The following is a 25268-nucleotide window of genomic DNA, read 5'->3' as shown; positions in this document are numbered from 1 at the left end:
AGAGCTCCACAATGTGGGTGCTATCAGAGAAAAAGCCATCAGCTATCAGCATGTACCAGCCTCATCACAGGAGGTGGAGATATGTGAAGAAGGGCATCTGGTGAGCATCTCGGATGACAACAGTTTCGTATGGGAAAATGTGGTCCATTAAACAGCCCTAGGCTGTTTAGGATTCATCATATGCAAGCCATATATGGGGAATGTTTGGCTTGATTAGCCATCCTCGGAACAGACTTCTCTTAGGGAAAAGTAAGGAATGTGTATTATTAATTATGAGGCAAAATGAATGCATATAATGCTGAAAATTAAAGCTACTTTCCAATATAAAAGCAAATATGGGGAGTGTTGAAAGAAAATGCTTGCAAAGCTTGTTTATTTACATCACAAACGGCACTTAGCCCCATCTCTATTGCAAATCAGTTTTCCCCAAGTATATTTTTGCTGCATTTCCATTACCAACTGCATAAAATAAGAAACATGATAACCCTTCCTATGCTGGAATTTTCTATGCCAAGAAATAGCTTATGGTGCTTTGCATGAAGGATGCTAATTTGATCACTGTTAACTACTAAGCACTGAAATAATGCACATTCCGCTTTTACTTCACTTCTAATCAGATTTCTCTTTTTCTGATTTCTAGGATATGTGGATGTTCTCCATTCCAATTTTATTGTTCTGTGGGTTGGCTCTGTCTTGCCCTTTCTTCTGACTCCTGAGATTTTGTAAGTTTAATTTTTGGAACAGACATGTACACAGTTTGCCACAGTTTTCAGCTCATGTCTCCCCACCCCCTCTACTGGTTACTGATGTAGGCATTTGCATATATGCATCAATTAACACACTGAAAAACTTTGATTAAATTGCACTGCAATGAGAATGCATGGTGTTAGTGTGCAATCACATCAAGATTTCTTTTTGCATGGTGCATTAATCAGCATATGTATGTGTTTGTGTTGGTTGGCATCCGTCTGCTTTTGGAGACAATGGAGAAGTGTGCATTTGGGGGTGAAGTCAAACTGTGGCTGTAGAGACCAATACTGAAGAGACATGTTTTGTTGCAGCTGGGGAAGATGAAGGTGCCTGACTGTACTGCTGCAGATGCCCCATGGTGTTTATTTTCTCTGCGCTTCTCCTAGCCATGTACATTGGTAACAAATAAAGGTAGGGAGACCACATAGATATCACCAGAACAGAGCAACCATATCACTTAAAAAAGAGAACAAAAGAGGGCACAGTTCCCTGAAATGGAATATCAATTGAAAATTGTTGCAATTTGAAGAGCCGTAGAAGTCTGATCAAACTATGATTTTTTTAAATAAATAAATAAATAAATAAATAAATAAATAAATAAATAAATACATGGAAGAATGGTAGATTGTTAGCATGTTGGTACTGTTCTGCAAAATGAGCAGGTAATTCAGAATCCCTATATCCAGGAAGAAACTCAGATCAGGAGAATTTTGTAAGCGTCTCGTCCCCGCTGCCCTAGTCTTAGGCACATCAAGTCCATATTCTTCTACAGTTTCTTTTTAAAAAAATTTAAAAATGAGGGAAGCTTCTAGAAAAGATCATTTTGAAAGGAAATTTTTATTAAATGGCAGAAGCAGAAAGTATCACATGTGAAGGATCTAGCGTAACAGAGAGGTAGAAAGTCCCAGGTTCAAATCTTGCCTTCTCCATTTAAAAAATAGACTTCTGGTTGAGAACATGGAGAGCTGACAGAATTCATACACATTGTCTGACTTGGTTACAATAGCTCTGTATGTCTGTCTGACTCTACCCAGCCATATTGCACTTAACTGCTTTAGAACCAATTAATTGATGCAAACAATGTGTCATTAAAAAGCCTATAAATCCAAAGCAATACTTGCAAGCCGCATTCCATTGGAGAGTTAAGTCACAGCTACATGAGTATGTGGTCAGTTTATTGAATAAAGTTAGAATCATAGAATCATAGAATCATAGAGTTGGAAGAGACCACAAGGGCCATCGAGTCCAACCCCCTGCCAAGCAGGAAACACCATCAGAGCACTCCTGACATATGGTTGTCAAGCCTCTGCTTAAAGACCTCCAAAGAAGGAGACTCCACCACACTCCTTGGCAGCAAATTCCACTGTTGAACAGCTCTTACTGTCAGGAAGTTCTTCCTAATGTTTAGGTGGACTCTTCTTTCTTGTAGTTTGGAACCATTGCTCCGTGTCTGCTTCTCTGGAGCAGCAGAAAACAACCTTTCTCCCTCCTCAATGTGACATCATTTTATATATTTGAACATGGCTATCATATCACCCCTTAACCTCCTCTTCTCCAGGCTAAACATGCCCAGCTCCCTTAGCCGTTCCTCATAAGGCATCGGTTCCAGGCCTTTGACCATTTTGGCTGCCCTCCTCTGGACACGTTCCAGTTTGTCAGTGTCCTTCTTGAACTGTGGTGCCCAGAACTGGACACAGTACTCCAGGTGAGATCTGACCAGAGCAGAATACAGTGGCACTATTACTTCCCTTGATCTAGATGTTATATTCCTATTGATGCAGCCCAGAATTGCATTGGCTTTTTTAGCTGCCACGTCACACTGTTGGCTCATGTCAAGTTTGTGGTCAACCAAGACTCCTAGATCCTTTTCACATGTACTGCCCTCAAGCCAGGTGTCACCCAACTTGTATTTGTGCCTCTCATTTTTTTTGCCCAAGTGCAATACTTTACATTTCTCCCTGTTAAAATTCATCTTGTTTGTTTTGGCCCAGTTCTCTAATCTGTCAAGGTCATTTTGAAGTGTGATCCTGTCCTCTGGGGTGTTAGCCACCCCTCCCAGTTTGGTGTCATCTGCAAATTTGATCAGAATGCCCTTGAGTCCATCATCCAAGTCGTTGATAAAGATGTTGAATAAGACCGGGCCCAAGACAGAACCCTGTGGCACCCCACTAGTCACTCTTCTCCAGGATGAAGAGGAACCATTGATGAGCACCCTTTGGGTTTGGTCAGTCAGCCAGTTACAAATCCACTGAGTGGTAGCATAGTCAAGACCGCATTTTACCAGCTTCTTTACAAGAATATCATGGGGCACCTTGTCAAATGTCTTGCTGAAATCAAGGTAGGCTACATCCACTGCGTTCCCTTCATCTACCAGGCTTGTAATTCTGTCAAAAAACGAGATCAGGTTAGTCTGACATGACTTATTTTTCAGAAATCCATGCTGACTATTGGTGATCACAGTATTCCTTTCTAGGTGCTCACAGACTGTTTGCTTAATGATCTGCTTCAGAATCTTCCCTGGTATTGATGTCAGACTGACTGGGCGGTAATTATTTGGGTCCTCTCTTTTCCCCTTTTTGAAAATAGGGACAACATTTGCCCTCCTCCAGTCTGCCGGGACTTTGCCTGTTCTCCAGGAATTCTCAAAGATGACTGCCAGTGGTTCTGAGATCACATCTGCCAGTTCTTTTAATACTCTTGGATGTAGTTCAGCTGGCCCTGGAGACTTGAATACATCTAAACTAGCCAAGTATTCTTGTATTCACTGACCCTGGCATACAGCAGGCAGCCTGTGAATAGGTTGACAGAAAGGCTAAAGTTGGGTTATTGTCAGTGAAAGTATTTTACAGAAGTGGCTCTTCAATGTGGAATATTCTTTCATCAGATTTCTTACATTGAGCCTATTGTTATTTCTGCGGATAAAGCAGTCCCTATTTAATACATCACTGACATCAATGAAATCAAGATTTCACCTTGTGTGTGTGTGGGGGGGGGTGCCTTTGATTTAGCCATTGCACAGTAAACTGACTTCTTGAAACTACCCTTTAGATTTCAATTCCTAGGAGAAGTAAAGGTTAATTAAATGACTGTTTAGAGTAAACAGAATATTTTTTTCCTCTCCAAGTTGATCTTTAACCCAGTTTGGAAATATACCAGAAACAATTTCATGGAGCTGAGACACGAAATTGCTTTCTATCAGTTCAGCTCAGAAGTTTTCCTTAATTAATTTAGAGTTGAATTTTGAACTTCTTATTAATTCCTTAGATTTATAATGCATTCTTCAAAGAAATCAATGCAGAGGTCAAGTTAGTGCAGTGTGACCTTTGAAGAATGAATGAATGTGCCCCAAATTTCAAGCAGTGATAGCAGCATAGCAAATGGAAAAAGACGCTGAAAGTGCTTAAATCCTAATATGTGGGGTGTTGGGCCATGAAAGTTCTTTCTCCTAAATCCATGTGCAGTAGAGTGGGCTATGGGTATCAGGCAGGAAAAAGTGGTCACACCTTGTATCTGCCCACATGATTGAAAAACATGGAGCAAGTTATTTTAGTTAAGCATATACTGGGGGCTGGAGGGGGGGGGAGGCAGGATGACAATGACACACAATTATGCTGCAAAGTATTCACTCCAATGGTCCCTTTTGATGGAGCTCAAACATGGAGCACAATTATGTGTTTTTTTCTAGTAAATTGCTGTCCCTATTTTATCTTAGTGTTGGAGGGGAGAGAAATGGATTTCAAGTTTTATCCTCTTACCCCTGCCATCTAGAAATTGAAAGTAGTTAGGGGAAAGCATATGCATGGATGCATCTTGACTCCGTTATGTGTGTGGAAAATCCCATGCAGCAATGCTAAAGGCATGTCCACCTTTGATCATGATTTATCTGTTAATCCAATTTTCCCCCATTTGGATCAGTTCACACCTACAGGTATTTGAATTTGTACATGAGGAGCAAATTCATTCTTTCCCATTCATATCATTCATTGCAATTCAATGATGTATTGTTCTAGTACATGCTCAACCTGGGCTGCGTATGTACTCCCATTTATTCTACCTCCAGGGTGGTCTTATTGCTGGTTTGGGAAGCAGTATACACATGATTTTAGTGTGTACCACAACATGTGGTAAAATGCTTGTTTACAAAGCTATTGTACTACTAACCTTACTATATGCTTGTGAAACATGGACCACTTATAAATGCCATCTCTAACTCCTCAAAAGATTCCATCAACGGTGTCTCTGAAAAATTTTACACATCACTTGGGAAGACAGGCGAACTAATATTAGTGTACTGGAAGAAGCAAAGATCACCAGTTGAAGCAATAATTCATTGGACTGGTCATGTTGTGCGGATGCCTGATGATCGTCTTCCAAAGCGACTACTCTGTTCTGAACTTAAAAATGGAAAGCGTAATGCTGGTGGTCAACAAAAGAGTTTTAAAGACTGTCTCAAGGCAAAACTAAAAAAATGTAGTATAAACATTGACAACTGGGAAACACGCCTGTGAGCGTTCTAGTTGGAGAACAGCCTTTACCAAAGGTGTCATGGACTTTGAAGACACTCAAACTTAGGATGCAAGGGAGAAACGTGCTAAGAGGAAGGCACACTTGGCAAATCCACACCGTGATCAACTCCCACCCAGAAACCAATGTCCCCATCGGGGAAGGACGTGTGGATCCAGAATTGGCCTCCACAGTCACTTGTGGACTCATTGTTAAAACCGTGTCTATGGAAGACAATCTTACTCGGCTATGAGTGATCGCCAAAGAAGAAGAAGAAGACAGACCTCCTGTCTTTAGGGTCCTCCTGCTCATTCTGCAAAGCAAAATTTCAGTTTTAACATCTAGATATCAGTCTGGGGCCACTAAACTGGATGGATTGACAATGTCTGATGTGATTGCTAAAGGGAAAAGATTTGAAGCTCACAAGACCTTGAAATTGGCAACTGTAAGGTTTCAGTATGCTTCATTCATTTGGTGGTGTTTTGTAATTCCGCCTTATTCACCCAGCTGCTTTTGTTTGATGCGCCTTGTTTGCAAAGCTCCTCAAATCAGACAAGACTCTTTGACACCTGTGAATATTTGCTTCTCTTCTAGGCAAGATTTGTGTTTGTAGAAGAAGGAGAGTTTGTTGTATGCACAGATTAGAATTTAAAACACAATGATTTTAATAACCCTGTTTGAATGTGCTTTGTGGGCAATAATTAGAAGCATCACAGTTCTTTAAATATGACACCATCCCTTTACTGGACAGTAATGATTCATCTCCCAGTAGAAAAAGGACTGCACAGAAAATTAAGAATACAATAATTTCATTCCAGTGCCTTTCTGGGGTTTTTTAGTGGCCAATCACTCAAACATATATCCTTGTTCTGACAGTATTATTGCATCACTGAAGAATGTTAAAAGACTCTGCTAAAAAACAGAAACCTACTCACTTTAAAGCACAGAGATCAGAGCACTTATTCAGGACTGGAATGAAATAAAAGGGTCTCATTTTCACCCCTGAGTTCTAGAGTTAGCAACTTGTTCTGTCATGTCTAGGAGGCCTCAAGAACTTTGGGAATAAGGAGATGAGTGACTTCTTTGCTTTCACTGGTCTATGAAATGCATCTCCCCCACCTTGTGTACAGTTTCTTGTTTTTATTCATATGATATACTGCAGAGGCACCAAATAATGGTTATAAGTAGAGGAACAAAAAATCTGCAACAACTTGCTCAGTGAGGAACACAATTGCAAGCTGGAAGTTAAAAAAAAACATTGTTTTCACACCATTTGGCCTGAATTGCTTTCGGAAAGGGAAATCTCTTCCCCAATGAACACTTAAAATGCAGATATAGGGCTTTCATGATACAACCAAGGGCATTTTGTTTTAGAAGTGGCCAAAGAAGATGTGTGGATTTTTAATGCATTTTTTTTTAAAAAAGAGTTCTATAATGAAGCATGCAAATATGCAGATAGTTCTTCCATTTAGCAAAGCATATCCTCATCCCCACCTGCCAGTCCAAGCAATCTTGCTGTTTTCCACTTTCAAGTTCGTAAAGTGGGGTGGGTTGAGGTTAAGAGAGCAACAGAGAACAAACAGACAAATATTATTCTACTATCTACAGTCTCTTCTGAATATGATTTCTGATTCTTAGGCTTATTAGGAATGTACTATCACTATTTCCCTCTCAAATCTGACCTTTGTTCCATTGGTACTTTTCTCATACACTTTAATCCAAATACTTTCAGTGGCAAATCTAGGAAGCAGCTGGTGTCAATCCCTAGTGATCTGGTTAAAAAATAATCACCTTTCGTTTATTTTTTATTTTTTATATATTAAAAAACAAGGCGAGAACAAGCTGTGTTATATTTAGCCTGCTGTAGTCTTAACCTTTCTTTGAAATGCGAATATCAGCTCTGCCCACAGAGGAGTACAGCTGTGATAAGTGGCAGGAAAAAAAAGTTTACTGATGTGTAATCAGCAACCCAAGTAGGCAGGCAGAAGTGATTTGATAGCACCCTTTCCATGCCAAGGTGCCTAGGTCTAGCAGCCGAGTCTTACAATATAGTAGCAGATGAAAGTCATGCAAAAAGCAGCCTATGAGCAATCACGTACCAAGTGTACACTGTGCCATAGTATGTGTCTATACTTGGGATTCCAATGTTGCCATCTTGATGCTTTGCCAGAGTTTCTGAAAAAGGAGGCACACACTGGAGAGAGAAAACATCACCATACAGATGCTGTCATCTTACAGTCACAGGAGGGTAAACGTCTCAGTCTCTTGGGGGCACTAAAGTTAAATATATTTAGGAAGCAGATCCAGGAAAACAATTTTGAAGCACACGTGGAATCCATATATTTACCCAATAGCTTCAATGGCCAGCTCATGCATCTGATGCAATAGGCTGCCTTGTTTATGAAACCTCATGTCATAAAGGTAAAGGTAAAGGTACCCCTGCCCGTACGGGCCAGTCCTGACAGACTCTGGGGTTGTGCGCCCATCTCACTTAAGAGGCCAGGGGCCAGCGCTGTCCGGAGACACTTCCGGGTCACGTGGCCAGCGTGACATCGCTGCTCATGTCATAGACAATAATAAATAGACAATAAGGGTTGAGTGGAGCATTGGAATTTAACACTTGTTGTTGTTGTTTAGTCGTTTAGTCGTGTCCGACTCTTCGTGACCCCATGGACCAGAGAACGCCAGGCACTCCTGTCCTCCACTGCCCCCCGCAGCTTGGTCAGACTCATGCTGGTAACCTCGAAAACACTATCCAACCATCTCGTCCTCTGTCGCCCCCTTCTCCTTGTGCCCTCCATCTTTCCCAACATCAGGGTCTTCTCCAGGGAGTCTTCTCTTCTCATGAGGTGGCCAAAGTACTGGAGCCTCAGCTTCACAATCTGTCCTTCCAGTGAGCACTCAGGGCTGATTTCCTTCAGAATGGATAGGTTTGATCTTCTTGCAGTCCATGGGACTCTCAAGCGTCTCCTCCAGCACCATAATTCAAAAGCATCCATTCTTCGGCGATCAGCCTTCTTTATGGTCCAGCTCTCACTTCCATACATCACTACTGGGAAAACCATAGCTTTAACTATACGGACCTTTGTTGGCAAGGTGATGTCTCTACTTCTCAAGATGCTGTCTAGGCCTGTCATTGCCCTTCTCCCAAGAAGCAGGCGTCTTTTAATTTCGTGGCTGCTGTCACCATCTGCAGTGATCATGGAGCCCAAGAAAGTAAAATCTCTCACTGCCTCCATTTCTTCCCCTTCTATTTGCCAGGAGGTGATGGGACCAGTAGCCATGATCTTCGTTTTTTTGATGTTGAGCTTCAGACCATATTTTGCACTCTCCTCTTTCACCCTCAATAAAAGGTTCTTTAATTCCTCCTCACTTTCTGCCATCAAGGTTGTGTCATCTGCATATCTGAGGTTGTTGATATTTCTTCCGGCAATCTTAATTCCGGCTAGGGATTCATCCAGCCCAGCCTTTCGCATGATGAATTCTGCATACAAGTTAAATAAGCAGGGAGACAAAATGCAGCCTTGTCGTAATCCTTTCCCAATTTTGAACCAGTCAGTTGTTCCATATCCAGTTCTAACTGTAGCTTCTCGTCCCACATAGAGATTTCTCAGGAGATAGATGAGGTGATCAGGCACTCCCATTTCTTTAAGAACTTGCCATAGTTTGCCATGGTCGACACAGTCAAAGGCTTTTGCATAGTCAATGAAGCAGAAGTAAATGTCTTTCTGGAACTCTCTAGCTTTCTCCATAATCCAGCGCAGGTTTGCAATTTGGTCTCTGGTTCCTCTGCCTCTTCTAAATCCAGCTTGCACTTCTGGGAGTTCTCGGTCCACATACTCCTTGAGCCTTCCTTGTAGAATTTTAAGCATAACCTTGCTAGCGTGAGAAATTAGTGCAATTGTGCGATAGTTGGAGCATTCTTTGGCACTGCCCTTCTTTGGGATTGGGATGTAGACTGATCTTCTCCAATCTTCTGGCCACTGCTGAGTTTTCCAAACTTGCTGCCATTTAACACAGTACCCCACATTATCCCTAGTGTGTGAAAAGGCCATTATGTTTGGTTGCTTTATGAAGTAGGGAAATTACACGACAGGAGGTAAAGCTGATAATACGGCTCAAAACACGTTGCTGTATCTTAATGAAACTTGTTTATTGTAGGTGGCTGCAGTAATCAGTGCAGTATTGATTAGGTGAAATATGGGCACTGTAAACCGTCACAGTAAAACTAGTTGCAAGGGGGAACTTTGATTGATTCTTTCTGCTACTTTCCCTTCCCCTGGAACACACACAGACACACACAAGTAAGCAATGAATGCTTGTCATGGACAAAACCTCAACACCAATGACTGTCAAGACCTCTCAAACAATGGTGTACTAAACTTTGTAGAATGATGCTTTGCGGACAGAACATGGAAGATCAATTGTACAGAGCCCTGCAGTTGGTATTTATTATGTTTTACATAATGATTTTTTCAGATCTCATAATTTATCCAGTGTTTCCTGAACAATCCTCATGACAGCTTCTTCTTGCTGCTCTCCTTCCTGTTATGACTATTATATATCGTAAAATGCTGCTTATGCAGTTCACGCATAAGAAAAAAGACAGTGGCCATGCATCCCACCTCATAATACTTTGGTCAAAAAGCTATTATAAGGGCTATCTTGTCCAAGAACATAGAACAGGGGCCCTAAAATTGCCTGTCAAGAGTTAGGGTCTAGACAGCAAACAGGGCAAGCAAAAAGGATCCCTGAATTACAGCCTTCCCACTGTGTAAGATGTATTGTGTTTCTTCTTGAATTATAGTAGTTATTTCCAGATTTGCATCTACGTATATAAAATCTGTGTATGTAAATTTTATGTAAAACTGTATATTTTTGGGGTCTTTTTTTAGTGAAGCAATTCTTCCTTTTTAGTGATGCACTGGTGATAATCCCATAGATCAGAGGTGGGGAACCTTTTTTTTCTCACAAGATGACAAAATGTCTTGGTCTGACACTCCTCATTACTGGGACTCAGATCACCCTTTCGCCTTTGTCTTCAATTACGCATGCTTTCCACATTTTTAATAATAATAAATAATAATAATAATAATAATAATAATAATAATAATAAACCTTTATTGTCACTACACCACCTGTGTGCAGTGAAATTGAACGAGCCCTCCCATTCATTGTTTAACGCTACAGCTGATCTGAGAACGAGCATCTTCTCATCTTCTCTCCATCAGACCTTTCATCCTCTTCCCAAAGAATTGAAATGACCTATCATTTTATGAAACAAGAATAAAAGATGCTTTAATTTTCTCTAAAAGCAAAAGGATAATAACAGCTCTCTTTCTCTCTCACTCTTGGCAAACATATGACTATATGAAAGAGACTCGGGCTCCATCCCTTTGAAGATGCTAGCAAGTTTGCGTTCAGTGTGAAAACATACATGCATTCAGAGTTATCCTTCTCTGACCTCCTGCACTATGTATTCCAGTCTGCATCAACAGGAGCAACTAGAAGAGTTGTATCAAGAAACCACAGCAACTGACCCCTCTCCCCCACCACCCCCACCATTAGCCAACTTTGTTGTTTCAGCACAGGAGATAAAAATAAATTACATGAATGCCGTTTCAGAAAGACAAAGGTACTTAATTGGCTTGCAGTTTGCTGCACTGTAAATAATAAATCACAGTGTTATGAACGTGACCTTCCTTTCTGCTATCAGCCTGATCTTCTCTGAGCAGGGGTACAGAAACCAGCAGTCTCCATGGTAGCACTGTCAGCATCTCAGAAATTGCAGGCAATAAGTGGAGGCTTCTGGATCAACAGATATCACCCTGGCACAGCCTTGCACATCTGGCTTTGCTTTTTGGAAGCAGGTGGCCTCCACAGTACATCCAGCTGCAACATTGTTTTCACTGAAAGACAAGGAGAAAGACAAACAATGGTTGTGATGAAGCTGAAGCCATGAATTATCCTGACAAGATGCCAAACATCTTCTGCAATGAAAGATGGAATGGTTTGTGTAGGTAAAACAGGCACACGCATTATCACAGGGACTAGGGTAGTGAGCATAATCATAGCCAGCAAATAGTGCCAATTTAATTGGCAAGGCATTTACTTAAAATTTGTTAATATTTGGGGAGTTATTTACTCCGGAGGTGGTTTAAATGTTGTGCCTTGTTCAATAATCTCAGGGTTGGTTTAAAATAATAATTAGGGCTAGATCCAGCTTTACACAAGTTTTGAGCACATCCATTGAAATAATGGTTTACGACGCGGGTGGTGCTGTGGGTTAAACCACAGAGCCTAGGACTTGCCGATCAGAAGGTCGGCGGTTCAAATCCCGCAACGGGGTGAGCTCCCACTGCTCAGTCCCTGCTCCTGCCAACCTAGCAGTTCGAAAGCACGTCAAAGTGCAAGTAGATAAATGGGTACCACTCTGGCGGGAAGGTAAACAGCGTTTCCGTGTGCTGCTCTGGTTCGCCAAAAGCAGCTTAGTCATGCTGGCCACATGACCCGGAAGCTGTACACTGGCTCCCTCAGCCAATAAAGCGAGATGAGCGCCGCAACCCCAGAGTCGGCCATGACTGGACCTAATGGTCAGGGGTCCCTTTACCTTTACCTACAAACAACTCCCTTTGATTTCAGTGGCTCTACTCTAAGCACACCTGCGAATGGCTCCAAACCTCAGTCAATAAAATAGATATGTATCCAGCTAAGTTCTTCAGAAACTCAGCTGAAACTAATGTGCCCAGGTAGGTTAGACTGGAAGAGAGTGACTGGCCCAAAGTGGACTTCATGGCTGAGGGGAGATTTGAACCCTGGTCTCCCAGGTCCTATTTCAGCACTCTAAATGTAAACTGCCTCCCACATGTGCTTGCACATTTTCCATAGCATAAAAATACAGATATAAATACATATAGTAGATTTAGAGATAGTGATTACACTCCACTGTCACCTCTCTCTCTCTCTCTCTCTCTCTCTCTCTCTCTCTTTCTCTCTCTCTCTCACACACACACACACACTTGTCCTGGTCCTTTTTTTCCTGTGCTTCTCCGTTCAGGTACAATCATTATCCTACCAAAAATACACCAACAAAAAACAGTTGAACTTCAGCTCCTCCTTTCTTTGAATTGGATCCAATGAGCCTTGCACACCACACAAGAACATCCAAATCTACCATACAGGACCTCTGGATTTGCCATTACAACTGTAGCACATTATGCTGATTCATTGAGTGTCCTTGATCTTTCTGCAGTATCAGAAGAGAGTGGACCCTTGAGGGTAAGGACCCTTGAGCTGTTTGATCTTTGTGAACTGCTATTTGGCAAATAATGTGAAGAAGAAGCAGGGCTGCATTAATGGACCTGCCCCTGGCACAGCATACCCCCATTAGCCTTGCTCCCACATCGGGCACAGACACAGGCAAAGAAACCCACACAGAGAGGCTTCACGCAATCTGGACAATCTGGGTGGCTCAGGGATTTGCCAGTGGAAGTAGAGCCAGTAGCACAGCCTCACTTCTGCTTCATCACATGAGTGATTACTCATTCTGAGTAATACATGAATAGGGGTACTGGTACAGACCTATCAGTGGCAGAACCAGCAGAGCTCGTGCTCATTCTAAAAGTTCTGGATTATGCTTTTGGTGTCTTCATTTAACACAATAGATTTCTAACAGCCTTGCCACCTTCCACTTGCATATGATAAGAGGCTCATACACATGAGAATGAAAGGAGTGTTGCATTGTCATTGGTGCTAGTAGGAAGATGGCATTTTAGCTTTTTATAATAATCTTCAGGAAGTCAAAGGCAAATGTCACAACTGCAAATGTTAACACCGATAAGTAATTATTTAGTTTCCGGATCTTGAAATACACAAGAAAAAATATTCACTCCTGCTTTCCATATTTGACAGCTCCACACGTATACATGAAGGTCACCCGCACATCCTGATTTCACTTCTATTCGGTGGAAGTTTCAAGATTTTATTGAAGCCTATCTCAGGTCTCTGGATATACTGTGTTGATTTTCTGGGCAGACAACAACAGACTGAAGCTCTGCTATGTTGGAGCTGGTTCCATTCTAATCAGGGAAAAGAGAACCACTGGAGTCAATTCTACACAGTAAATTGGATTCAGGCTTTGTTCCATAGCCACTGGCATTCAAAATTGCATGCACTAAAGGCAATATCCTCAAGCAACTTATCTACAAGTAGTGCTGAAATGGACAGAAAACAGCATAATGCTGGGAGTTCCAGAGAAGCCTACAGCACTGATAATGTCACTCTGTGAATTAATTTACCAATGGAATGTCTATACAGGTGTATGAAAATTTTTAACACTCTGCAAGTTGTTGAGATTAGGGCTTGTTTTTGTATAGGTACTCAGCTGGATACAGACTTTGGCTGCCATCTTATGCACACTTACTGGGAAGTTTATTCTCACTGAAGTCTATGGAAATTATGTCTGAGTAAATCTGCATAGGCTTTTCACTGTTACTTGAACTTAATTTCCATTGAAATGAATGGGTCACCATTTAGCCATGAGGTAACTTTTCACATTGTTTTCAGTGTGACCTAAGTGCAACTAACATACTCTGGATCAAACATACGCTGTTCTGGATGTTTATGACAGGGCATATGCACCTACTTTCCTTGGAATGAGAATCAGAAAGGAGGAACAGGTTTCTGAACAGAAACTTGGGACATTATTTCAAATCCAAAAGCAGAGGTTATATACACAGTTCTCTGTGTGGTGTTGGACCTGTGATGGTTGTTTTACCTATTCAGGTCAATACAGCCATCGTGAAATGAATATGCATGCATGTTGTTGTTTTTCCTAATGAGCCTCTGGTTTTGTGTGTTCACTTCAAGAAATATCTTCCTGGTTGGCATGCAGAATTTGATTCTGTAGCTTTGTATGGGTCACTGCTTCTGTGTGATACTGTGTGATACTGTTGCATCTGCTTGGTTTCATGCTAATATATGAACTACCAGACCAATGATTCATTCGAGCTTGCTAATGAGTCTTTGACTGTCAGTGGCTCTCCACATCATGCAGAGGTCTCACTAACTCTGCTACAAGAACTTTTAGCTGCAAATGCCAGCCATTGAGCATAGCAAAAATAGCTCTGAACTATGGCCCCTCCCCTAAGAGTGCAATCTTATACACACTTACCTGGGAGTCCTACTGAACCCAAAGGACTTAATTCTGAGGGGGCAGGCATAGGATTGTACTGATAAACAATTAACTGCCTTAACGCATGTCAAAAAAGGCATGGTGCTCCACATTCTGTTCTGGGGCCAAAGGAATATCAGTGGAGGGGAAAACATGGGGAAGGAGCTACGTGTATCATTCATAGGCTGAAAAAAGTCCTTTCTTCTTGTTGCCTCTCTGCTACTGTTGGACTTGATGTGGTTGGCTGGTGCTCCAGAAACATCTGATCACCACAAGGGCTTTGGTGATACCCCAGTCCAGGCTCCAGAGTTCGTGACATTCCCATGTTCAAGCTTCCATGTTCAGTGTTATTCTGCAAAATCTATCAAATTTGTCCAAGGTGTGCTGAACAGCAGCATAATCTGCTGTTCAGTTTTGCTTTTACAGTACCTACTCAACCATCTACTTTGTTCATCTCTCCATCAGCTAAATATGGCTTCCTTGTCAAAACATCATTTTACCATTATTGCTTATTTCCAGAACATTTTTTAATTATCCAGCTCACAAACCAGCATGCAACCAAAGCTGGTGAAGCAGCTTCTGATTTACATGGGCATCACTGTATGGTGGATTCAGTCTTCTGAAAATAATGCTTGCTGTATGTATGTATGTTTGTTTGTTTGTTTGTTTGTTTGTGTGTGTGTGTGTGTGTGTGTAGAGGGAGAGAGAGAGAGAGAGAGAGAGAGATGGTATTACACAGACATCTACTGCAAAGTAATGGAAGAAATTGAAAAATGCAATTACTGCCTGGCTGATAACAAAATCACCAATAGCAAGAGTCAAACTTGTGTAGAGGCCTACTTTAAGAGTTTTTAAAGTCTCACCCACCTGTATCCAAGGACTCTTTCACAGATTGTGTAGTAAGGATTCCTTCAACACACCCACTGTCTCTCAAATATTGCACAAAGCATACAACTCTTTGGCCCTTTTATCTGCTCATGTGGGACCAATATAGATAGCTGGCCCTGATGAATACTTGAGGTTCCCGAGCCCTACATTTGAAATTCGTGGGCAGTCATTTAATTTTATCCTGATTCTAATTCTTAAGCTGTATTTTAATCAATTGTTTGGTTGTGTTTTAATGAATTTGATATTTCATGTTAGCCTCCCTGAGCCCGGTCCTGGCCGGAAAGGGTGGGGTATAAATAAAAATTTACTTGTTGTTGTTGTTTAGTCGTTTAGTCGTGTCCGACTCTTTGTGACCCCATGGACCAGAGCACACGAGGCACTTCTGTCTTCCACTGCCTCCCGCAGTTTGGTCAGACTCATGCTGGTAGCTTCGAGAACACTATCCAACCATCTCGTCCTCTGTCGTCCCCTTCTCCTTTCAATACCATTTCTGGTTTATATACTTTTAGCAGTAGTTGCCAACAATATTCCAAAATAAATTTAGCAGCGAAAACTAAGGACTCCCCCTTCCCCCCAATTCTGCAGAAGATACTGGATTTTGCACTAAAATCTAATGCTCTAGGTTACAGTCCATCACCAGTTGAGCATCTTTCTACATTCCTGGAAGAGAACAAATATGAAGCATATTTCTACACTCCTGGCAGAGAATATATTGTGAAGGAAATGCCTAAAGTCTTTGCACCCCAAAACTTTGTAACCCTAGGCTTAAAATAGAGAAATAACTCACACAGGGTCTTAATTAGAAGCTACAAAGAGCTGTTACTTAAATTCAGAGAGAAAATGATGGAAAGTTTCACTATTTATATGTTTAAGCATTAGTTGTCTGTTTAATATACCAGATGTCTCTGTTTTTTCTACTGGCTGACGCTTATGGACTTGTCCTCTCAACTTTACCTGTATGCAAATATATACCTTGTGCTATGAGTGTGATTAAAATTGGCAGAAACTGAAATATCTGAAATATCTCAAAGATTAAAGAGTTATGTAACAAATACTATGTGCACATGTATTGGGATATGCCAAGCAAAGTATAATAGTCTCAATGATTTCCTTCTCTGGGGAAGCAAATTTGGGGTTCCACCAAAGGTGGAGGTCTTGCCCTGAGGTTCTGTACTGGTGCAGCAGAAATTTTTAAAAAGGTGCTTAAATCTGGCCTGCTTTGCTTTGAATATGCCTTGCATGCATTTTTATTCCAGAAACCTCCTACTTAGGAATGAACCTGGGGTTTCTGGCCATGCCCACGATCAATGGTGGTTGATCTTCATAGCCCTTTGGGGGCTGCGAGGAAGTTCAGGCACGGGGAAAGAGGTAGTGGGGTCTGGGGAGTTCACTGCATCCCACAGTGGTACACAATCCTGTGTCTGCCAACTTGAAATGCAGAGTGCGCGCGACCTGGGAGTATGTCCCTGTCATGGACAAGCCTCTGTTACTGGCATGATTTGTACATGGCTCCTCCTTAATCTGGACAATTGGCATTCATCAAGAGGTACTCCTGGACTGACACATGCTAATGGGCTGTGATCAATCAGCTGACAAAAGGACTAGGCTTGGCTCTCTGAAGGTATTTGAATGTTTTTCTGAAGCTTGAGAATCCCTACAACAGCCGGGAAAAGAAGGACAAGGACAAGGTGCTTTGTGCTTTCTTACGGTTTTCAAATGGTCTTTCCTTTTCTTGTCCTCCCCTGCACAATGAAAGAGACGTGTGTAGCCATTGGTTTGTTACTCTGTCTGAAACTTCAAAAAGTGGAGGGAGGCTTTTTATTTATGTTCAATAAGGAATTTAATATGGTTTTGCTATGCCCCCCCCCCCCAGATCTAGACTGAATGGATTTTATCTATGAGTATCTGGACTGGGGTGTTGTAGAAGGAATGGGAGGAGGGAGAGAATGAGCTGCAGCTGAACAGATGTGGAAAAGAGGCTGAATTTGAGAAAATATCTTGCTCTTAACTGTGTGCCGAGAAAGAACTCCAGGGGGGAATTTTAATGGTGGAAGCTTGGAGGTGCGCCCTGTGTATTATTTATTGCTGCAGCTCATATGCTAGTTTGCAAACAGCAGAAGGAATGGAATGTGATCTTGTACAATTCAGATAAACACTGCAAAGAACTGGACAATGGAAGATAGTAATGAACTTTCTTGGCACATCAGGTCTGGAGCAAAAATGTATATGAAGGACTACCCACATGAACTGGATTTTATATTTATAAGATGTAACAGAGGTGCTATTTGTAAGGAGGAAAAAGCGGTCAGCTAGAAGAATGGTTTAATGGTTTAATGCGGCGATATGATTGACATATATTTGCAACACGAGCGGGAAACCTGATTTTAAGAAATTGTATTAAATTAAAGTAGTTCAATTTGTTTTGTAGTAATTTGGAAAAACCATAAAAATAAATAAATAAATAAAATGAATGAACGTGGGAGTGGAACTGGCCACCCCCTTGACAAAATGAACATTTCATGAGACTACTGACTCTTTGAAATCAGTAGACAATGATTACTCCTGACTGATATCATAGCAAGAGTTAGTGCAGCATAGTGGCTAAGGGACTGAACTACAGTATCTTACCTCTGCTATGAAATCACTAGGCAGAATTAGAACATTTGTGCAGGAGAGCAGGGGGAAAAAAAGAAAAAAAAAAGAGGAGAAGAGAGAACAACAAGAACAACAAGAAAAACAAAAATTGGACAAAGTTGGAAGATAGACCCTTTCTAAGATTGGAGATTTGAAATTAAAGATGATTAAAAGACGGTAAAGATTATTAAAAAGACGGCAAAGCGGACAGGTGAAGGATTATGGTTCAGATTATGGCTCAGATGTGGGAGCTCCAGGAGACAGTGGATACTGATGGACATTGGGAACGCAACTGGGAAAGGGGGGAGGGAAATTTGGAATCCAAAGGGTGTTAAATTATATTTTATTCTTTTTTTAACTCTTTTATGTTAATCTATATCTTATATTAAAGAGGGGAACTCGTGGAAGGGAACAGGTCGATTTTAGGGGATGGGAAAATATTTTTTAAATTGGGTTAATGATAATAATTTTAAAATTTGGGGTAAGAATTTGTTGAATCTATTTGAAGGAATTGGAATACAAGAGGGGGTGGGGAGGGGGAAGTCCTGGAAAGATGATATTGAAAATAAGGCCTTAAATTTGGATGTTTTTCTTTTTTTTTGTTATATTTGAAAATCTTTAATAAATATTATTAAAAAAAAAATGAGATCACTAGGCAGCCTTATACTCTCATCTTCCACTCTGAAATGACAGTACAGAAATAATAAAACTGATCTATCTTACAGTGCTGCTGAATGAATTAATGAGCTAATGCATTTGAAATGCTTTCAGCTCTCTCAAGCACAACACAGAAATGCAAATAACCATTGTGGAATATGCAGGTCTTTACTATTAAGAACTATGTAAAATTCCTTTAGAACATTAGAAGCTAGTATGCTTGATTGCTGACATTTTCCGTTCCTGCACATATTTGCTCTGATCCAGCAAAGACAACCTGTGGTTTGGGGAAAGAATTCCATGAATGCTGCAGAGAGAGAAATAAACCTCAAGCATGCCACTATTAAGTGATGCCCAACACAGGCATCCAGAAACCAAAAGTACTATTTCATTATGAGGGAAATTCTAAAAATGAGTAACACTGCCACTGACCTGGCTTAGTGTGGTTCTTAATTTATAGGCATTCTTGAATCAAACTTATAGTGGGGCTCAAAAAGCTGGAATTTACTTGGTTCCATACAGAACTTAGCAGAGCTCAGAGCAATCAGCCCAGGTCTGTGTCTATGGCTCTGCTTTCAAATCCTTTTATTTATTTGTCATGCTAGAACGTTAGAAGGGGATGTGTGGTATGGGATGGAACCCAGGAACTGGCTGCCTCATTTATTCTGGATTATCAGTGCATTTTAAAACTCTGGCAAACTAATTCTCTCTACAGTCACATTTCCACATCACAATGAAAACATTTGCCTTGACAAGGAATGAATTTAGCTCCTTTTGTTATAATTAAGGCCAATGCATGTCAAAGGCAGCATGTACGCCATATATCACTGAATTACCTGTCTGTTGGGCAATACTTTTTAAGCACTTTAAAGTTTTCACTACCTGCTGCTTTTCATTTAGACACAATTAATCTTGTAATGAGGTGGAACCTATTTCCCAGCCCTTACAGTTTGCTTTTTCAGCTTCCCAAACCATGCATGAAGAGGTAAATTTCCAGTGGGTCTCTCAGTTGCTGCTCTGTTTATATTCAATAGAATCGGCTTGCCCTGATTTCAATTCTGGTCTGGTCATTTTAAAATTGGAACTCCTGAAAAACAAAATGAAAAACATGCTATTTCCAAAGCAATATACAGTAAATCCAAGCATGACCACAGAGTTCCTTGACCAATCCTATATGATCAGGCCTCATCTTAACACATCCAAAATGGATCTCCTAGAAATAAAAATGTCTATGTGTCAGTAGTGATAGGCCACATATCTAAAAATGCTGGCAATGCTCATCAAAATGCTCAGAAGGTTCTACAGATGAAAGTTAGGCTTGTTGACAACTAAGCAGGATCACAGGAGGTTAATGAAGTAGACCAGGAACATGGCAATCAAATAAGGAGAATGGATCATACATAAATATCATTTGGATCAGCCCATCTAGTAGAGTACTTAACAAAGATGAGCAGGCCAGGATCTGATCAGTGCTTGGAAGAGAGACCACTTGGGAAGCCTACACATACTTCCTTCAGTTCCAGAAAGAAAGTTCGGACACAATGTAATATATCACATCAGTGAACAGAGCTGGTGTTAAGCACCCTATGGTCAGTTTAGTTGTTCTGATGCTCTTTTAATATTTGTAATGATTTGAACTCTGTTTGAAAGGTTGCATCATGTTATGTATTTTCTGCTGCTCTGAGTTCCTACAGGAGGAAAGGCAAGGTAAAAATCTTATAACTAAAATAAAGTAGTGAAACACAATAAAATAGGATAAAAGAAGGAAAAAGTAGCAATGAAGAAGTTGCAATTTTTTCTAGAATTTTATGGTGCCCTCCATGACAAGCTCTCCCAGTAGCCATCTCCTTCTCATTTCTGCCAAACAGAAAGTTCTGTGCATGCCAATCAGCCTCTTACTGCACCCCAGCCCCAGTGTGCTCCCTCCAAAACTGGCTTGGGGAGGGTCAGGAGAACCCCAAAAACAGGGCAGGGGGAAGAGAAGTGCTGACATGCTTGCTTGCACATATGGAATGTTTATAATAACATGGCATGACTTTACCTCTGAAGGCATACTCTTCCATTGTCTCCCGAGACAGACAGATGCCAACAATTCCACCTGATATTTATATGCCTTACTCCAGGCATTCACATGAGAGAAGCATTGCCTTGACATAAATGTACTTAGTACAGAATATAGCCTTGGATGTCTGATAAACCACTAATCCATTCATTTCCAGAAACATCATAATTAGATGTATGCTCACCTAATTATATCCCTGTGTTAATAAGGTCTCATTGACCTCGGCCTTTAATATTGTCCATTATTGCTTTGCGCCATGAAACCTGTCCCCAAGTACACTGAGGTTAAGCTTTTAAAGCCATGTTGACCCCCTGCAGAAAGCAGTAAATGGCTATGCCAAGACTTAATTGTACTTGAGAGGTATTTCAAGTACCTCTCAAATCTCTCCCTTGCTCTCTGTTAACCCTTGCACCCAAATAAATCTAAGTTGGAAATGAGTTGAGAGCCAGAAATATTCAGCACTGCATCTCACTTCCATTGGCAATACAAAATACCATCTTGGCATGTGTTTGGGAAAGTTCCCCTATGTAGGCTCTACGTGAACACAAATGTAAGCAGGCAACTCAGTGCTAAAGCATAGCTGATAGACGAAAAGACTAAGCCCCCTACTACAGTCATACCTCATGTTACATTTGCTTCATGTTACGTTCTTTCGGGTTACGTCCCACGGCGACCCGGAAGTACCAGAAAGGGTTACTTCTGGATTTCGCAGCTCACGCATTCACAGAAGTGCAAAATGATGTCATGCGCATGTGCAGAAGCGGCGAATAGCAACCCGCACGTGTGCAGACGTGCCGCTGTGGGTTGCGCTCTTTTCATGTTGCGAATGGGCCTCTGAAATGGATCCCGTTCGCAACCAGAGGTACTACTGTATTTATATTGGGCCTGACTTATCAGAGGCTACCGTATTTTTTGCACCATAACACTCACTTTTTTCCTCCTAGAAAGTAAGGGGAAATGTCTGTGCGTGTTATGGAGCAAGTGTCTGTGGGTGGCGGGGGGGATCTGCTGCAGTCGTGAGCAGAGGATCCATGGTTCCCCTTCCTTCCCTTCTCCGTGGTTATAAAGCATGGATCCACATGGATCCTCAGGATTTTTGCATTGGGCTACTCCAAACTCACTGTCAGATCACATGTCTGTGGCCACAGCATGAACCACAAAAATCATATATCCACTATTTCGTTTAGAATATTTTTTTTTCTTGTTTTCCTCCTCTAAAAATTACGTGCGTGTTATGGTCTGGTGCGTGTTATAGAGCGAAAAATACGGTATATACTTCTGGCCAATCAGTAGGAATATAGTCAGGAATTTTCCTGCATAAGAAAAGGATGTATAGCTTATTAAGGATTCTTCAGCCTTGGTCAGTGAATTGAGGGCTTCTTTGCAAGTTGTGTTTACCCAGAAGGCCATGGAAATCAGTGGGGCTTATCATTTGGGCAATGTGCACAAGATTGCAGTCTTAGCAGAACTGGAAGAATACAATATATTGAATATATGTCAATTTTTTTATTTAAGGATTAGAGGATTCAAATACATATTACATGAAAAAAAAAACTATTAAAAAATCTAAGGAAGTGTTTGAAAGGGGTGATTTGGAATGGAAAATCAGCAGAGGGAGTTGCTATCCCAACCCATCAGGTGGGAGGGAGGTATTCATGGTGAGTTCCACCACCTCGTCTTCTAGGAAAATGGCACTGCATAGCATTGTTTTCTCTGTATTGCCACATTCCTCTAACAGGAATGATTTGCAGCAGCACAGAGGCAAGACACAGCAAACTTTTACAGGAGAGCACTTTGCCACGTGGCACAGCTATTTTGTGTGAGGAGCCTCTCATTAACTCAGGGACATGTTTGGATTTCAAAGAAGCTATTAATTCAAAGAGCTTGTTGACCACTGCTAAATTCCCTAATAGGAGTAGATTTGGAAAGCGTTCAAGTGAATTCTCTCCTGATAAGTCAGATGCAAGCTCCTTGCCTTCCTGAAACAGAGGTTAATTTACAAAGTTGGTCAGAAAGTTTAAACAGCAATTTAATTTTTTGAAATATTAATGCATAACCATAGCTTGGCGCCAGGGAGGAAATTGCATTAGGGCTGAAATAGCCCTGCTGTCTAATGTCTACACCTAATATGTACGCTTGGTTTTTAATGCTCTGCAATTCATTTGATGGAAAACTCTAAGGATTAAATTTACAGTAAAGAAATTATTTAAGGTTATAGGTACATTTCTGAATTTATGGCATTTTGACATTCAACGTGTGAGACTGAATTTCTACTTCCATAACCTGCTAATTACCCATGCACAGAGCTGGGTAATGAATTGAGTGAAGGACAGCTTAGCCCAGGAATTCTGCTGCAATGAATCACCAAGCAGTGCATTGAACGGGAAACATCAGAGGAGGGTGGCTGAGCAGAAAATATTTTTTTTACCGGACTTAAGCCAAGGTCAAAGGAAGGAGAAGAGATAGGCCAGTACTTAGCAAGTAGGCTGGAGGCTCAAACAAGTTGAGTTAAATTTCCAGGTTGTTTTCTCCAGTTATTCTGTGCTCTGTGACCTTTAATAGGGCTGTGAGCAGGACTTTTTTCAGCTGGAACTCACCAGAACAAAATTCTGGCACCTCACAGGTGGGCACCATTGCCATTATAAGAGAACAAAGCAGGCATTCATGGTGATCTCCAGCACCTTTTTTTCTAGAAAAATAGCACTGGGTATGAGTTAGTGTTGATGTGCAGGGAGGAACCAAATACATTTGTGTGAGATATTTTGGAGGGAAGGGCCATGGCTCAGGGGTAGAACATCTGCTTTGCATACAGGTTCAATCCCTGGCAGGTTCAATCCCATGAGCATGTATGTGGTACAGCTTGACTTTCCATATTTTCATTATTTTAAAACACCTCTGTCACTCATAACACCACTGTTTTGTCTTCAGTTAGCTAACTGTATGAAAGTTGCATTCACCCACTAAAGGCAGCTACTGATCCACAGCAAGGCAGACAGGAGGTCCCCAGTGTAGGAGTCAGGCTGGGACCAAATGTGTGGCTATACTGAAATCTAGATGTAGCGGAGTCAGGCTGGGACCAAATGTGTGGCTATACTGAAATCTAGATGTAGCGGTTGGGTTCTCCAGCCCAGGTTCCTGGAGGTCCATAGCTTAAGCTAGAACTTGACATGCAGTAAGGAGAATGCCTCTGTTGACCAGACAAAGGTGGAAGACCCAGCTTCTCCCATTTAGGGACAAATCAGAGGCTTCAGAGTTCTGGGCTATCATTAGGAACTGATGTTGCATGTCCCTGTTCCCTCGGACATTTGAGCACCTGCAGTCCATGGTATCTCACTGGGCTAGGTCACATGCGTGGTTTGTGGCTCAAGGTCCAGGACAGGCAGGTCTGAATGATCTTCTGATACACTAGAACAGGGTGGTCCAACTCACCCTTGGCAACATTTGATGCATGCCTCAGCCCAGCCCTCGTGTTGCCTTTCCAAAGCTGGGAAAGCAAGGCGCTGGGCTTTGGGAAGAAGGCATGAGGGGTCTGACAGAGTTCTAGAGTCCCCCTGATGCCTTCTCAAAGCCTAGTTAGTGCTTTTCCATGTTGGGAAAGGAGGTGGGAGGGCTCTGAGTCCCTGCCAGAGCCTTGTGCCTCCTTCCCAAAGCCTGGCAACTCACTTTGGGAAGGCAGAGCAAGGCAGGGGGTGGACATCAAGTTTTGGCCTCGCTCCCCCTCCCCCAGTGTGACAAGGCAGTGTGGGCTCTATCAAAGTACTCTTGAGGCCTACTTGGTTTGAAAAGTTGGCCAGCTCTGCACTAGACAATAGCCAAGCCATCCTACCCAGGAGAAGGATGCTGCAGCCACTTCCTTCAACCAGGTTCCATAACAGTAACAGCTGTTCTACTGGCATTTTATAATTATGTTGCATTTTTGTCTCACAACAACAATAATAATGCTATTTTTCTTAGACCCCACTCTTCCTCTTATGAGTAACAAACACAATTTTCTCATGCAATTAGATCACATTCTGCAAATCAGCAGACTTTGATAAGTAATTACTGCCCCCCCAATGTTCCGTTGTATGCTTTTCAAATTAATGAATATATAAATGTATTCCAGTTACTAATTATGAATATGCAATTGTTCCCCCCTCTAGATTTCCTTGATTAATCAATTAAACCATATTATTAATCAACTCATTTTGTGTGTGTGTGTGTGTGTGTGTGTGTGTGTGTGTGTGTATTCAGAATAGTTACTGAAATTCATTACATTTGGGTGTGGGTGCTAAATAAATTAAAGACCTACAAGTTGCTCTTAGTAGTATACTTTTTGCTATACCTAAAATCATCTTCCAGTTATGGTTACAGATACCTTTCAAGTTTCAGCATTGTGGGAAGATACTCTAGGCCCCCACCTCCATTTGTATGGACACATAGTTCCTACCATGGCACTGTTGCAGTGAATCCACTGACCTTTTCCAATTGTGGCATCTGATGTTGTAGTTCATCTCTGCAAACAGATGGACAGATGAAATGAGGTGAGCTGCATTGGAGCCCTGGCTTTCACAAATATTCTTTCATTTGTGAAAAGTGCTGTTTTTCTGGTGGGGGAGGGTG

General features: G+C 41.4%; 2 long non-coding RNA genes across 2 annotated transcripts; one reads left to right on the top strand and one right to left on the bottom strand.

Annotated features, from left to right (window-relative positions):
- Window positions 1-25268, top strand: LOC307218163. The gene is made up of 3 exons (XR_013839841.1): window positions 1-100; window positions 641-722; window positions 25020-25268. It is a non-coding gene; the product is annotated as an uncharacterized lncRNA (long non-coding RNA).
- Window positions 18752-19676, bottom strand: LOC307218188. The gene is made up of 2 exons (XR_013839867.1): window positions 19552-19676; window positions 18752-18881 (listed from the first exon to the last, which is right to left on the bottom strand). It is a non-coding gene; the product is annotated as an uncharacterized lncRNA (long non-coding RNA).

Source organism: Podarcis cretensis (genome assembly GCF_951804945.1).
Source record: "Podarcis cretensis genome assembly, chromosome: 6".
In the NCBI taxonomy this organism is placed as follows: domain Eukaryota; kingdom Metazoa; phylum Chordata; class Lepidosauria; order Squamata; family Lacertidae; genus Podarcis; species Podarcis cretensis.
Note: the sequence above shows the minus strand (reverse complement) of the source record. Positions and strands in the feature narration are given on the sequence as shown.